The sequence below is a fragment of the Camellia sinensis genome, chromosome 1 (assembly GCF_055761805.1).
Source record: "Camellia sinensis isolate YWXY chromosome 1, ASM5576180v1, whole genome shotgun sequence".
NCBI classification, from domain to species: domain Eukaryota; kingdom Viridiplantae; phylum Streptophyta; class Magnoliopsida; order Ericales; family Theaceae; genus Camellia; species Camellia sinensis.
The window spans coordinates 5,395,357-5,413,314 of NC_138961.1; the positions used below are offsets into that span (position 1 = coordinate 5,395,357).

The window sequence follows — 17,958 nt, forward strand, 5'->3', positions numbered from 1 at the left end:
TTATTATCTAAAAAGTTAAACAATCAATCCCAAACACTTTAATTTTTTTTACCTTATATTTTAATTATGTTGGCTTTTTGATTAAAATAGTCAAAAAAACCAAAACACCCAATCACATCTCTCTCTAATTTTTTACATTTTTTTCTGTAAAAATCTAAAAAGTCAATTAAAATAGCCACTTCCCCCTATGAGCTCCAAAAAGCCAAAAAAACTATTAAAAAAATTCAATTCCCAAACGAACCCTAGACATAGCCCACCGAAGCAATTTTTCCTGGTAGCAAACAAGTCACCAGTATATAATCATACTCAATAATTTATAAAATTAACTAGAAGATTACAAACATTTGATCGCCATCCTTCCAAACACATTTGATAGCAAAAACAAACACACAAACATACAATCCACAAATGAAAATAAATATTAATGAAGTTATTTCATCATTTCAACAAAAACATAGAGAAACAGTTATGCTGATAGCTCCACCTCGTATACTCCAAACTCACTACTCGTGTCTCTCAGGTGTATCCTAAAACATAGCAAAATAATGGAAACAACAAAAAAATAAAACAATTTGATTATCAGTTAAATTAAAGCCAAATAAATATTGGCCCGCCATCAATTTAGTTTACAAACAGGAGATTAATTCAGTATCATTGCATAAAAATGGCACAACTTTAATGCTTTTGTTAGGTTTGCAAAGGCAGAGAACATCATCATAACTGTTATTATTACAAGATTAGTTTTGCAAAATTATAGTAGGAGTGAATGACTTCTGCAAGATAAGGAGGAAAAAAATTTATATAGGAATAGAAGTTGAATAATTAAACAGAAAAAGATCAGAAGTTAAAGCTAATTTTTGGATCATTTTTATTTATCAAAGACAACTAAACATATATTGGATGTCAAGCCATTGATTGGTAAAAAATTAAGGTGGCAATAATAGAAGTTACCATATAGATAGATCTTGGGAGCAATAAGCTGAAGATAGCTTGCAACATAGACCTGCACATGTGTACTATAATTAGAAAATAGACCTAAGAAAAACCACAAGCTCAAGCAAATAGCAAGTGTGTGCATAAATCAGCTTATGTAAGATTTGAAAGAATAAATAAATAAAAATGTCCAACTTGTTAGCAATGATCAAGACACAGAGAGATAATTGAAGTAGCAAAATTGAAAAAAGATACTTACCTCTAAAGCCTTCTTTGCAATCTAGCCATACGTAGTGCAGTTGTCACATAAAACCAATTCTTTATGCGGTCCAAGAACTCAAAATAAGCATGTCTAGATGGTTTGTTAAAAATCATAGTGCCAAAAACTGTCCAAAATCCAAGGGTGAAACCCAGCCCCATACTAATGTAAAATCCAGTGGTAATAAAGTTGTCGTCATCTTCTTGAACAATAACTAGAGGTTCCACAACTATTTCTTCTCCAGGACACTTATTCGGAAGTGGAAGCCCACAAAGTTCAGGGTTCCCAGAATATACAGAGGGATCAAAGCTTTGCAATTGAGTGCTTATTGGGATTTTCCCCGACAACCTGTTATTTGACAAATTCAACACACTGAGAAAATTTAGATCAGCGAGGCCGGCAGGAATCAAGCCAGAAAGCTCGTTTGCAGACAAGTCAAGAGATTCCAACATTTTCATCCAACCAACTTCTTGGATGATATTTCCTGTCAAATTATTTCTTGATAGGTCCAACGAAACCAACCCTGCAAGACTCCCAACTTGTTTAGGAATTTTCCCAACAAGTTCATTGCTAGAAAGATCAATGCATTTTAGTAGTCCCAAAGTATTTCCGTATTCTGACTCTTTTCCTTTCCACAGCACCAATGCATTCTCAATATAGGTGCCACTTTGAGCATAAGAGCCATAAAATTTCATATAATAAAAAGAAATGGTTGCACTAGAACTCTTACTTTCCACCAAGGCAGTAAAATTGTGAAAACAGTGTGGTATGTTTCCTGATAAACGATTATGGGAGAAGTCCAAAACTTGAATTTGGTTAAGGTGACATATATGTCGAGGTATGCTTCCATTGAACTCGTTGAATCGTAGACTAAGAACAATTAAACTTGTTAGATGTGTTCCTATCCATGCTGGTATTTTTCCTGTGAGTTTATTTTCTCCCAGATCAAACATTCTTAACTTTGTGCATCTCTTTAATGAAGAAGGAACTCCCCCCGAGAAATTGTTGCTGCGCAAGTTCAGAGTATCAATTTCTCCTAAGGAACCCATTGATCTCGGAATTTTCCCGTAAAAATTATTGTATGCCAAATTAACGATCGATAGAGATGTGAGGTGCACCCAACAGCTTGGAAGCTCTCCTGATAGTGAGTTATTTGAGAGGTCAAGATAGGTGAGCTCCATACCCGTAATTGCACATAAGAAAGAGAGTGAACCCGATAACTTATTTTTGGAGAGATCCAAAAGTGTTACATTAGGAGGAGCTAGTGGCATTGGACCCATAAAATGATTCAAACTTAAATCTATACTAAGATAACCATGATACTTCAATGATAAATCAGGCAACAAGCCTTTGATCAGATTGTTAGACAAGTTTAAATAAATTAAACCTGGGGAAAGATCCCAGAACCAACTAGGAACAACATCTGAAATTTCAGCACTTGAGATATCAAGGTGGGAGAAGTTAACTTGCGTTTGAAGCCATTTGGGAAAATGAGGCCCCAACTTACAAGAGGACAACTGTATAACATCAAGTTGGAAAGGAGGAACCCAGTCAGAACAGAAATTAAAAGTTAGCAATGCGTTTGAAGAAAATAACAAAAACTTCAGACTGGACATATTAGAAAAGTGAGTTTCAGAGAGTACGACTTTTAATGAATTGAAAGAGACGTCAAAATGCTCAAGCTTGGAAAGTTGTCCAATATTTCTGTGTATAGTACCATTCAACTGATTGTCTCCAAGTCCTAAATCCTTCAATGATGGAAACATTGAAAGGTCAGGCACTGACCCTGTAATTTGGTTTCCATACAACTGAAGAGAAACAAGACTAGAAAGTTGCCCAAAAGTTTCTGGGATGGACCCACTCAATTGATTAGAGCCAACAGACAATTCTATTAAGGAAGAAAATGTTGTAAAATCAGGCAATGGACCACTAAGTCGATTGTCAAACACATACAAAACCTGTAATGAGTCCTCTGCCGCAGACAACTTTTGAAGGAACTGATGAAGTTCTTCAGTTAAATTGTTTCCAGCCAGATGTAAAGATTGCAAACGACTTCAATTTGCAAAGGATTTTGGAAGGGCACATTCAAGATGATTGTAACCAAGACCAAGATTTGTGAGGGAAATCATGCCTCCAAAAGAATCAGGAATCGGACCTTTTAACTGGTTACCAAAAAGGTCTACATAAATAAGGCTACTACTAAAGTTGAACAACCAACTGTATATTGAAGAAGATAGATCATTATAAGATAGATCAAGTATAGAAAGAGACAGAGAAGAATTAAAAGGATGTGAGGGATGAGTAGTGATAGCAGGAAGTGTACAATCAAATAACCTTAACTCTTTTAGGAGAGGGAGATTATTGATAGATTGAACCCAGTCGACTGCTTTACTGAGGTTAACATAACTAAGGTCCAAGTGACTTAATAAAGAAAGATGAGAAAGCCACTCAAGATTTTCACACTTTAGATCAAAATTGTAGCCAAGATAAAGATACTGCAACTTAGAAAAGTTCCCCAACTTTGTGATGTCGTCATAAAAATTATTTCCATTGAGGTCCAAATACTTCAAATGTTGCAATGCAAGCAATGAAGTACTAATCTTACCTTGCAGTGGATGATAAGAAGGATCATCCGATAAATGAAGATCGAGCATTGTGACATGACCAGTGCGGTTGTTGCACCAAACTCCTCTCCATTTGCAACAATCTCTTTTATCTTCTTCACTCCCCCAAGATGAGAGACGGCCGTAATCATCTACAAGAGCTTCTTTGAACTTGAGGAGAGCTTGTCTTTCCTTATCTATGCACCTGGTTTTAGCATCTTCTTCAACTCTAGAGGAGAGTCCAACAGCAGGCTTCATGTATAGTAAAAGCGTGACGATAATAATAAACACATGGAGAAATTGATGAAATTTTTTGCTGAGCACCATTTTCATGAACATGTTCATGATGATGCAGCAAAAATTAATATCAAGATGAGGTAGCAAATACAACCACCAATGAGGATTTGCAATTATTGGAATTTTTTTAGTTCTCTTAAGCAAGGAATGACCACCTTTTATAATTGAGAGTCAACGAATATAATTGTGTCACTAATTCAATGCGGGGTTGTCTTGAACAAGCGGTCAGAGCAACTCCAATGCTCTTAGGCAAAATGCCTATTAAAAGCACAAAAAAATGTACTCTCTTTATTTTGCCTAACTAGTTTAGCTAATGTGCACTCCAACAATACTCTTTATTTTAGTTAATCAATCAAATTAACTTAATTAATTTTTAAAAGAAAAATGCTATAAACATAAATAAAAAATATAATTTTTTTATGACATGCTGCATATGCACCTAGTATTGACATGGTTGTTGATGTGACATTTGTAAATATTTATTTTAAAAAAAATATGTTATTAAATTATTTTTTACAATAATATTTTTATACGAAACAGAAACAAAGAGAAAGAGAGCCATACATGTGATCAATGAACTGGAGCAGAGAAGCAACGAAGAAGAGATGGGGATCTGAATAGTTGCGGAAAGACCTTTTGCCTAACAATGAATGCTAGCTACTTGTGGAGAGCCTAAATGAAAATTGGCAAAATGCCTCTTGTGATGCAGAGCCCGTTGAAGGAACATAAAAACAACCTCACTAGCAAAAATGGCTAATACAGCCCTTTTGCGTCCTCACTTAGAGTTGCTCTCATATACTTCAACTTTGTAATCCTTCAGTTTGTGTACTTTGTTTTTCCTTTCATTAGTAGAATTGTGCCGATTATGTAAAAAGAAAGAAAATAATAATAATAATAATAATAATAATAATTAGGAATAACTCAAAATATTTGTAACTTTTATAAAGTTGCAAGTAGATCTAAGTTTAGTGCAAGCGAAAGTTATGATTAAAAGTACAATTATTTTAAATTATTTTCATTAAAAAAAGAATAGAAAAAGAAATAGAAAAAGAAGAAAATTGCTATATATCACCTTTTTTTATTCACCCTTTTATGGCACTATATTATTTGCCTTTATTATTTCCTTAATTATTGTTTCTTAAAAAAAGAACAAATTATGAGTATCCACGGTAAATAGTGAAACAAATGACAAAAAACAAGTGATACATAGCATTTTTTTTTTAAATAATAATTTTCTTTAACTAAAAGTGGCAAATTAATTGACAATGTACAACTACCTTGGTCACTCTGAATAAGAATGGTTTGTAAGAATGCTTTGAAGCACATTTCTTTTGCCATTTTGCCCATGTCCTTAGACCATGCAAACAATTCATTTGGATACTCCCACACAATTCATTTGGACCATGTGTCCTTGGACTATATGCGTAAAAGATATGTATATATCTATACTATCATATAGAAGTGTCGTGTTGGTTTGGATTTTGTCACTCTTTTTTGGTTTTTCCAAAAGGGTTGGGCTTCTCTTAAATACAAATCTGAATTTAACCATTATGTTTGAGCACGTGGGGCATACCACGGGAGTCGTTTCGATAATTGAGCTGTTCATTTTAACAAAACCCTCCATGTATATCATCTATGAGAAGAAATTAGGACAATCTGATAATCGTAGTCTTTTCATTTTGTCGTGTTTGTCTCTGAAAAAAATAAACGACAAGTGTGTTTTTGAAATAGACAATCTATTTTTGATGACAAATGCGATAAAATGAAAAAATTACAATTATCAAATCGATCTAATTTTTTTGGTAAACTAAATTGAAACACCTTTTATACCTTGGGACCAAAATGACATAATTTAAACATTAAGGACCAAACTAAAACATTTTTATACATTGAGGACCAAAATAACGTAGAATTCATACTTCAAGGACTGAATATATAATTAATCCTTATAAAATGTTAAATAATAAGAGAATGGCTTTGTTGAAATTTATTGAAAATTCTGTTGGTGTGATTATGGGGTCATGGAGCCTTCAATTATAAACAATCAAGGTCATGGATGATTATTTATAATGATATTCTAAAGAGCCCTTTTGTAATGATGTCACCTTATAAAATTGTCAAAAAGTGCTCCATAGTACATGAAAAAAATATATACATAAAAAATGAACTTTTGACTATCGGGTCATAAAAATGTATTTTTAACTTTGATGAACCAATATTATTAAAACACTTGCTAATAAAACCCGACAAAGAAGGCATGAAAATTTATGACCAACTAAATAATATTGACCAACCATAATTTTCATGGCCAACTAAATAATATTGACCAACCACTGTTATTATTTTATAAAGAGGAGATTATTCAATATCATTGAATAAAGTGACATCTTTATATTTTATAAACGAAGGAACAAGTTTGTGGACCGTGATGTGGGGTTTTCATGAAACAATTGTGATTTGAATCATTTAATCATACATGATTTTTGAAGAAGATTATCCTTTAAAAAAAATTAACATTGATCAGATAACTATAGATATATGATCAAATAATGGACAGTCTTTTTTTAAAGATAAATATGACATGATCATGTGATTAGAGTTATTTAATTTTAATTTTTTATATGGATAATCTACCCAAAGTCCTTACAAAATGATGATTTGAATCACCAAAATAAATGTTGTAACGGAGCTTACAGAGGCCCTGTTTGGTACAGCTTAATTTCAGCTTTCAGCTTAATTTAAGCTATTTTGATGTGTTTGGTTTAGCTTATAGCTTATAGCTTATAGCTTTGTGGAAGTCAGAAAACAGCTTATTCTTTGAGTGGGGCAGGAGATGCTTTAAGAATAAGCTGGAAATCAGCTTAAGCTGAAAGTTATAAGCTATAAGCTGTTTAGGCATAAGCTATAAGCACTTTCCCACAGCTCTACCAAACAGGGCCAGACCTTACAAGGTCCAATTACCTGATTCAGTTGAGAGCTTCCCAAAATCATGCCCCATTTATAAAATATTGAATTAGAAAATGACTTCGTGGAAATTCACAAAATTTCCTTGGCGTGATTATTGGGTCATGTAACCTTCAAATTGACTAGGGTGTGTTTGATCAAATTAAAATTTGAAATTTGAAAATTAAAAATTAAATAAATTTTTTAATCAAAATAATTGTTTGGTATTTATTGAAATTTAAGTAGGGATTGTGTTGGTGATGATATGGTGAGATAGTTGTGACGATAATGGTAAAGGGTGGTAGAGTTTTTTATTTTTTATTTTTTTTATTTATAAGAAAAAAGGTAATGTTTTATTAAAAAATAAAATATTACAAAGAAAAAAGGAAAACACGAAAAACCATCAAGTACAAAGCACATAGTCTATTCTAAATGGGGAAAAAAATTCAATATCACAGTGATACTAATGACATGATATCTCCATCCAATAGGAAAATATGCAGCAAAAGAGTTAGTTAGCGAAGAAACCAATTAACAAAAATAAAACTCCTAATACAACATAAACTCAAACACATATTTTTCAAAAAAAATCTACCTCTAGTACTTTATCGTGCGGTGGTGGTAGTGGTGAAGTGATGGCGATACACCAATGTTAACATGTTTATAGAATATTCCTAGAGTGCCACGTGTCCGTACTCTATAATCATTCATCATGTCCCTTCATGTTTCTCAATCATCCAACACAATACCTCATCTATCCATCTTCTCCACCAATCACAATACAAGGAGTACCAAATGTCCATACTCCGAGACTATTGAATAATCACCCTATTTTTAAGGGGTATTTAAAATTTTAAATTGTTAATCAAACAAACTTAATTTATTTTAAGTTATTAGACATCACATATCAATTCATCTAAATATTTAAATTATTAAAGGGAGGAAGTTCTTTACTATTATTTATATATTGTCATGATAGGATTCATCTAAATATTTAAATTATTAAAGGGAGGAAGTTCTTTACTATTATTTATATATTATCATGATAGGACTACAAATGAACCGAGCTCGTCTCGTTAAGGGCTCAACCCGGTAAGCTAGAGCTCGAATAAGCTCGGCTCGTTTATCTTTATTTAAATTATATAATAAATATATTTTTTATATATTAAATAATATATATAATCTATGAAGCATGGGTACTTCGAAAAACATACCATACCCGTAACGGATACTTACCGGCGTATGGTACCTCGTATGGTACTTCTGCATATATATCAAGTACACAAAACACATACTCAAATTTTTTCTTCTGAATTTTTGGTGTACCCAGCCGTATCTACTATATACTCAAGCCGTACCGTAACTCAGTTGAAACAATATTTTCTTCTATTACGGAGATAAAACTCATTTCACTAGACTTCTTTTTTATTTTTAGTTTTATACCTAACATGTTTTTAAAATTAACATATAGTTTATAAGTTATTTAATATATTGACATTTAATTTTGATTTATACATTTACTTTTGGCATTAAATGTTAATTGTAGGTTGAATCTTAACGAATTAAACCTTTTAATTAATTTTTGCATTACTCTAAATTAAAAATAAATATTGTACCAAGCCACAATTTTACCGTATCGACGTACTCGTATTGTATCGTACCAGTACTAGTTCCCGTACCCGTGCTTCATAGTATATAATATTACTTATATAAATAATATTTAAAAAAAAATTATCGAACCGAGCCGAGCTCAAACCTAGTTAGCAATTGAGCCGAACTCGACCTCAAGCACGATAAGCAAATGAACCGAGCTCGAGCTCAGCAAAGCTTGGCTCAGTCGTTTTGAGCCTTCATGACACTACTTGCACATGAGGAGGCTCCAGCTAAAATTGTGCAACAATTATAATTATTGAAAGAGGACAGGAAAATATTTATAATTACCGAATTAGTGATGAGATTCCAATCCATTGTCGTCTCACCCCCACCGCCTCTTTCCGTTTCTCCGACTAAAAACACCACCAGCGCCGCCAGCGGAAATCCAACAGAGAAGAGAAATCCCATCGTCAATCCAGCGTCCATCGTCGCAAAACTCCTTCGATCCAACAGAGAGATTCTCCATCAGTAATCCACACCCTCCCTCCAGTCCGGCTTTCATCTGGATCGTTTGGATCTCGCCGTCGTCAACTCGATCTCCACCCGAAACCAGTTGTTCCCCCCGCTGCCGCCGGTAACGACTACACGGAGAAAGTCGCCGCCATGTGCTGCGTCCGGAGATAGGGGTCGGTTCTGGAGATGGATGTCGTCTGTTTCGGGAAACGTTTGAGAAGAAGAGTAGGGTCTACTCTGTAGAGTAGAATCTATGCTAAAAATTAATTTATATTTGACAAATTACAGATATAAGTTTATTTAAAATACCAATTAGCTTGTTTGTTTTCATTTTTTAGAAAATATTTTTCAGAAAATTTTACATTCTTTTTTTTCGTACGTTTTTACTTTTACTGAATTTTTTTAATATTTTAAGCAATTTTTTTTTTTACTTTTAGACACATCTAACTTAAATACACCTAAAAAGTAAAAAAAAATCTTTTAAAAATTCACTAAATACCAAAAATACAAAAAAATATAAGAATTTAATATATTTTTCATATTTTTATGTATTTATTAATTTTTTTAAATATTTTTTCACAAATTTTTTATTTTTTAGATACATTTAACTAAGGTGCATCTAAAAAAGTAAAAAAAAAATGTTTAAAATTTAAAAAATATTCACTAAAAACAAAAGAATACGAAAATCAAAAAACTCAATTTTCAAAAAACTTAATCCAGAAAATTCAAACCAAACACACTTAATTGTCTTCTCTTAAAATTTTTATATTTCATAATAAATGATTTTTAAGTAATAAATTATCAAGTTATTTGATAGTTTTTGATGATATTATAAATATATTTTAATTAATAAATCAAGTAATTTTATTACTATATAGGAGAATAGTGAAAATTTTTATTTTTTCAGTTACTTTTGTTAAATAAAAAAATTTAATAAGTAAATATTTATAATTTTTCAAATTTTAAAAAATAATTCATATTTTAAATCAATCTCAAAAAATATATTTATAATTTATTCTTTTATTTTATATAAATAATTTTTTGAGTGCTTAGGTCATAAATCCAAATATGGATTTCTTTTGGCCGAAGGTTCACGCTTGAACACATTTTTTGTGAAAAGACCAAACTTACCCCATATATATATATATATATACATAATATAGCTATAGTAAAAACTCCTATTTTCAAACCCTAATTACAACCCTCTCTAACTCTTCCCCCTACTCTCTCTCTCACTTTCTCTTTCCCACACTATTCGTCTCGACTCGCTGCCCAATTCGATTCCAATTGTTAGAGACGATGGCGAAGCAATTTTGTTGTTGCGGTCGTTTCACTATCGTCAGGCTACCTAGGCTGCGTTGGCTTCTTTGCTGCCTCCTCCTCCTCCTCCTCTCTCTCTCTCTCTCTCTCTTTGCAGCTCTTCTAAACCTTCACCATTCATTCCTTCATCGGTTGTTAGGGTTTCAAACTTCACATTCTCAGAGTGATCGAACGCCGTGAAGAAGACTCCACCGACACCAAACCCACCTCTGCCGATCTCATCACTACCGCTGTAAGTTCATCTCTACCACCGTCTGGTTCATCTCCGACCACTCGTCCTTCCATTCGTTCCTCAATATCAAGATCTTAGGCTCAAATATGTCAGTGAGGAATCCAAAGTAAGTATCACCTTTCATCACTTTAGTGTATAAAAGTGAACGATATGACTCACGACAATGGCGAGCCCAAATCCCACCGTGCTCATCTTTCTCCGATCAAATCTGTGTTTTTTTTTAACAAATCAGAGGATACTGAGTTCGGATCTAAGGATTTGTGTTTTTTTACAAACATTTTACTTGAGTTCGAATTTAAGTTCGATCTACCTGTGTAATGATCTATGGAGCGGGATCAATTTTCGTACATTTTATAAACATTTTTTTTAAGGCATTAACTGTTGTTGTTGTTGTATTATATCCATATGTATATATATATATATATATATATCTCACACACACACACACACACACACACACACCTTCTTTTCTCTTCTTTTCTTTGTTTCTTCTTTCTTTTTTATTATTATTTATTACTGTTTGTTTAGTGTTAGAGCATAGGATTGAATGATGAATACAACCTCTGTGTGTGTAAATGTATGTATCTTTGTATATCTGTTATTGCATTCAAGATTGGATAATATATGTCGCGACCTAAACCCACCCCATAAGTTTAGTGTCATAACCGGCCAGTAATCTGTAGATTACCGAAGGCTCCTTAAAAAGAAAACAAATTATTAGGGGCTAGTGAAAGTAAATAATAAATATATAATGTCCATTGAGCTGTGCAGAGTTACATGAAACACAAGAATTTTAAACTTATATATATATATGTCACAATCCAAACCCACCCCCATAGGTTTACAATCGTAACCGGCCAGTAATTCGTAGATTACCGAAGGCCTCTTAAACAGAAAACAATTATTAGGGGCTAGCGAAAGCAAATAATAAATATACAATATCCATTGAGCTGTGCAGACTTACATGAGACAGAAGAATTTTAAAGTTTTATGTATATATATACACATATATATCACATCATCATATATACCGACTAGACAAAAAGGGACTTAGCCTTAAATATAAAATAAACGAAACTTAAACTTTAATCACATGGCTTTAACCATTTGACATATCTGAAACCTCCATGGGAGGCACATAGGTTGGTTGACAGGACAAAGTCTAGGCAGAAGTTCTAGGCTTGGTCATGCGCCTAATCACCTACATACATAAATAATATAGTGAGCCAAAGCCCACTGAATAATCTCAATGTAAAGAGGTTAAATAAATGAGATCCATAACTTAAACGAAACAATATAATGTTTTTGACATAATTAAAGCATACTTCGAAAACATATAATAACTAATATGGATCATCAAATCTTTCCACAATTCGTAGTACCCAATTGCCTTATCAAAACTTGTCGGAATACAACACAGAACGTTCACGGCGGAACAAAACATTCGGAACGCCCTCATTGGGCGGCTTTATACAAAACGCCCACATAGGACGACTTCATGCAAAACGCCCATATAGGACGACATTATACAAAACGTCCTTATTGGACGACTTATGCAAAATGTCCACTTGGGATGACTTGGTACAAAACGTCCATATAGGACGCGTTTATGTGAAACGCCCACTTCGGCGACTTTATTCAAAACGTCTATAACGGGCAGATATCATACAGATCGATACAATTGAAATCATGCGAAACGATCAATACAATTGAAATCATGCGAACGATCATAAAAGATCGGCATCATATATTATATCACAATAAGTCAGTAACTTATACTAACCATACATGATGAGTTGAATACTATGCGGAAGTCATTGGGGATCAAAAGACATTTCCCAAGATGTTATCATAGTTATTGTTTCAAAAGGAACTCATTCCTTCTTAAACAAATTCCATTTTTGAAAAGCTTATCATATCTTACTCATTCATTCCTAACAAAACCTCATTTTCAATGACATATCGTATTGTACACGTTTTAGATTTTCAAAGTATAACTTAACGGTTCCAAGGTTCTTGTTCACAAATGTATCGTATCAACATTTCATAACAAAACATAGGTGGCCCAAATTGTGATGACCGAGTGCGTAAATCGTCCTACTTTCTTTTGTGCATGTTGGGTTCAACACTTTTTGAAATCTATCTCTCGATTTTTTGTCTCTTTTAACTTCAATTCTGAATTCCACTATGTTTTGGGAGGCTTGAAGTTGAATTCGGGGGGTTTCACACTTGGGCTGAAATTTTTCTGGGCTGAGGGCTGAGCCGCACGTGCGGGGCCTTGGGCCGCACATGTGGGAGATGAGGCCGCACGTGCGGGAATCTGGGATAGTTTCTAGGCTGCATATTGTATCATATGCAGGTGCAGAGGCAAGTGCAGAGGAGGAGTGTCACACGTGCGAGACGGACTTGAGTCCGAAAACCCTATTTTTTCTCCCTCTTTTGTGCTATGTATATCACTTTTGGGATATTTCTCTCTTACTATATCATTTTGCTCCTCCTCTCTAAAAACTCTCACAAAACACCAAGAACCCTTGATTTCTTGTAATCCATTGAGTTTTGATCCATCATTTTTCACAAGTCTTGGAAAGCAAAGAAAAAGCTTCACTTTGTATGGTGGAGATCAAATTTCTTCAACTTTTGATTCTAGGGTTTCATGAAATCTCTTCATCAAGCTTGAGGTAGGGACTTCTTTGAGTTATATATACATGTGTTTGCAAGTTTGATGTGGGTTTTGGGGTTTTCCTTGGGAATATTATGAGGGTTTGATTTTGGCTCAAGAATGTAGGGATTTTCAAAAGTGGGTTTTAAAATCTCAAATCTTTCTAAGTTAATCTCTTGAGGGTTGAATCATCTTGGGCAAGGACATGATGTCTTTTTGGTTTTCTTTCAAGTGTTTGGGGTGTGTGTGTGTTGTTATAAAGAAGAAACCTAGAAATTTGGGGTTTTCCTAAAATGAAAGAAGATGAGGGTACATGGTTGATATTATATATATATACATTGTTGTGTGCCATGATAAGTAAAGAAAATGGAGAATTTCTTATTTTTATACAAATGCATATATATTGATGATGGCTTTCTTAACATATGAGAATTGTTGAGATTGGAAGTTGTTGTCCAAATATTGCTATGGTTTTGAAATGATTAAAATGATGGAAGTATACGAATTGTGGGCATATTGTTATATATTGTTAAATGGTAGCAAACTTTTGGATATTGGTTGGAATGGCATCGAAAAGAGAAAACGGAAATTTTTTATCTTTATGGAACATTTGTTGGAATTATGTTGAAACTAGAGGAACATGAGGTAGCATAGATAATTGTTGCATTGGCTCTTCTAAAACCTTGCATGTCATGAACATTGAATTGGGATTTGGAATTTTCATTAAGAATGAAATATTTTGAAATGAAATCATGGAAATGTTTATGGGGTAAATACATAGGTAAGTCTGAATAGGAGGTGTAGATGGAATTGATAAGTTGGCCTGAGTGTCCGGAGTGAAAGACCGAAAACTCGTGTGGAGGGGGTACCACTTCCCTTCCAATTAACAACCGGTAAAGTGGGGTTTGGTAGTGCTAGTCATGCCTACTTGCAGACATCAACCCAGGGATTACCTAAGTCGTATTTACCGCCCCATTGAATAAAATTGTAAATTTCTGAATTATTGAGACTTCAAGCTTTTGTTGAACATGGTGTTCTAAAAAAAAAATGTAAATGAGATCCTCTTTAATTGGCATTGCATGGCATTTGCATTTCATATTGGAAATCTTGCATAAGTGTATATATTTTGTTAAGGATTCTCTATTGGGCTTTATGTTCACCCTTATAGGATTCTGGTGTAGGAAAAGATGTGGTGATCCCGCCGAGTTGAGGGCGCGAATATATTATGTGGAGAGTAAATGACTCTTATTTTGTTGTAAATTCATTTTGCTAGCCAAGGGCTATAAATGTTGGGTTCGTGAAACCATTTTTGTGTAACCAGGCTTAAGCCTTGGAATATGTAGCCCTTAAGGGCATTTTCTTTATTTTTGGGAATTGATGTTCTACAAGCTATGGATTCATGTATTTTATATCATTGAATGTATAATTCACACGTGGGACTTATTGTACAAACCTTATTGATTAATGATGTAAAAGTTAGAGAAATGCTATTATTCTTTAATGGATGTTGGTTGATGTACCTAATTTATGTTAGATTATTTTGGCGCGTTACACAAATTATCAGATAATCTAGTCATTCTCAAAGTAATTCAGATACGAAAATATCTTTACAAAGAAATTACTCCCAGTGCTTGGCCAGATGAGACTCCTCGTGCAAGCGACCTACACAAACACATAACATATACGCATTGAAACACAATATTACTTTTTTGATCAAACTTGACTTCTCTTGTCTTCTATCTAAATAATTCGAAGGTCTATGTAGACACCCCATTTTTGACCGTCCTCAAGACTTGGACGCCATCGTTTTAAATACCTGATGATTGTGTTCGCTCATGTTCATTTTGAGTCCCTGAAGGTCTCGACTGAGCGCCTTGCCTTGGAGCCTCTAATCTTGTCTATTTTGTGCTTGGTTGTGGGCCAAGAGCTTGTTGCTTCACTTCTGGAGGAGATGGTGACCTATTGGCCATCCCCCTAGCCTGCCGGCCATGACTTGTGCCTGCTGACCACCAGTGGTGGCCGGTCGGCTATGTTGATGGCCGGTTGGCTACATTGATGGCCGGTCAGCCACTAATGATGGCTGACGGCCATTTTTCTCATTTTTCAGATATTTATTTGCCAGTTGTTGTTCATTGATGCTCATCTCCATACACGTGTATGGAGGGATAAATGCAAGCCTTTGGCTTGATTTTCTATATAAGGGGGGGTCTCTCCCCCATTTTGAGAGATTACACAATTTGGAGCAAATTTTTCCCCCTCTCTCTAGAATTCTCTCTCTCTCTCTCTCTCTTCTTATTTTGTGCTTGAAAGTGAGAATTCTCTACACTTTTGCACTAAGACCCTTAACCAAACATCTTCATCTTGGAGCTAAGGTTCTTTAAGGCTTGGTTTGAGCTCATAAGGGTGGTTTAAGCTCAGAATTGTGGTTGTTTAGTGCTGTGCTTCAAAGGTATAAGGCTTACCTCATTTAAGTTTTGTTTTAGTTGCTTTGCTTTGCCATCTTTCTACACTGTTTTGACCTGGTTTTTCAAACAAAAAAAACTCTATTTTTTTAAGGTTTCAAAATGGTGGTTTAAGTCTTGGTGAGTTAGGGGGTTGTCTCCCCATTTTTGCTCTTTGGCTTGTAAAGCCTTTTGTGCCATTTCTTATCACCTTTAAATCAAACTTTTGGGGCCTTTAAACCACTGAAATTCAGAGTTATTTCAGTGGTAAAAAGTATGTTTTGAAGTCCAAAAATAGAGGGGTTAGCCTCCCCTCCTTGTGTCTCTTTTGCATGTCTAATTAGCTTCACATATTAGCTTGATTTTGTAGCTTGTGTTAGCTTAGTTCAAGCATGTTTTAGGCTCTGTTTTTACTTGTTTCAACTCAGTTTTGGGTTGGTTGGAGCACTTGTTGCTTGGTTTTTGTACTTGTAGTGCAATTGTGCTTACTAGTTTAGCATGCCTAATGGTTTAGCCTATTTTTGTAGCTTGTGTTAACTTAACTTCAACATGTTTTTGTTACTGTTTTGGCTTGCTTTAACTCTGTTTTGGGCTGGTTAAGTCCTTCGAGGCTTGTATTGCATGGCTATAGTGTAATGGTCTTCACTAGCTCATTGTTTTGAGGCTTTAAGCATGAAGTGTTTGAGTGGCTTGCATGTTATAGCATCATTTTACATATGATTTCAGTGTATATAGCTCTGTCACACTCTCACTTATTTCACTCTTTCATTACTTTTGAGAGTTTTGTCTTGAGTCTTATTTGCGAGCTAACACATGAGCCTGTTTTTCTAGCCTTTTGTGCCTCAATCTTAGCATGTTTTACCCATTGTCTTGGCATGTTTTAACTCTGTCCAGAGCTGGTTTGGTTAGTTGAGCTTTGTGTTGCATGCTTATAGTGTTGTGATATTCACTAGTTTGATGCTTTTGGCTTTTAAACATGTTGTGCGTGAGTTGCTTGCATGATTTAGTGTCATTTTGCATGCCATATCAGCATTGAAATGTCTGCAACCTCCCTCTATTTTTCACTTTTTACTTTGCTTTGAAAGTGGGCTTGAGCCCTTTGTTGGCTTGAGTGTGGAATTGAGGCTCTCACACCTAATGGTTTTAATCCTTCCTTGAGGGTTTCTACTAACCAACAGCATGAGGCCTCTTTCATGCTCAAGGTACTTGTGGCTTAGGCCCTCTTTCCAATTAGAGGACTCTCACTTTGGACTTAACCGGTTAAAGGACTAATTGGTAATGTAAAATGTGTAAACAAATGAAACAAATAAAACTTGAGCAAGATAAGCATGCTGTGTTGCATTGCATGTGTTTGGATGGGACGTTAATCCAAACACAAGAAATGTGGAACGTTTCATACTCAAAGTGATAAAAACGTGTCACGTTTCTTGGTCGCCGTCACCCTTGATCATGCATAATAGGGTGGTGGTCCTTTGAGTCTTATTTGTGCATTCATTAAGTTTGTACAAACTTGGTTTTCTAGCCATCATGTATTGAAAATGCTTGGTTGATGGCTTGAGAGCCAAGAGCTACACTCCTTTGAGCTTGAGAAATGATAAGGAGTGTAGCAGTACACACATTCTTTGAAAATGCTTTGCTTTGCCTCTGTTTCAAAAATAGAAGTCTGGAAAAAGGGGTGGCCGACCGGCCACCTGAAGTAGTCGACCGGCCACCAGTGAAGTTTTGTGCAAGTGTTCTTGTGCTAGGGCAGAAGTATTTTGGGAATTGGTGCAATTTTTCAACATCAAATGAGTGCAAACAGAGGCATCCGATGGCGAGGTAAGAGCATTTTCAAGAGGAAGTAACCAAGCATGCATGCATGACAAATCATGATTATGAATACCTAAGGAGTAGGTGGATTCTCATACAGGAGCATATGTAAGTTGTCAATACTTTCCATACAGTTGCTTGGAGTAGTTATTGGCGTGTCCTGAGTACCGTTACGTGGTGTCTCAATAGTATTGTAATTGGTAGAAGGAGTGAGATTCACGAATTTCTATTGAGTGATTGGAGAATATAAAAGGGCATGGTAAATTGTGATTGATAAGAGACATTGCCACATGTCGTCCCTAGACCAACCAATAGTTTTTCATTTGCTTGAGAATAAATCTACCACATTGGCCTAG

General features: G+C 34.6%; 1 pseudogene across 1 annotated transcript; it reads right to left on the reverse strand.

Annotated features, from left to right (window-relative positions):
• Nucleotides 1-296: 296 nt before the first annotated feature.
• Nucleotides 297-9,405, reverse strand: LOC145788828 (receptor-like protein EIX2; annotated as a pseudogene). The gene is made up of 4 exons (XR_014331015.1): nucleotides 8,977-9,405; nucleotides 1,193-4,047; nucleotides 952-1,003; nucleotides 297-527 (listed from the first exon to the last, which is right to left on the reverse strand). The product of XR_014331015.1 is annotated as a receptor-like protein EIX2 (transcript).
• Nucleotides 9,406-17,958: the final 8,553 nt, after the last annotated feature.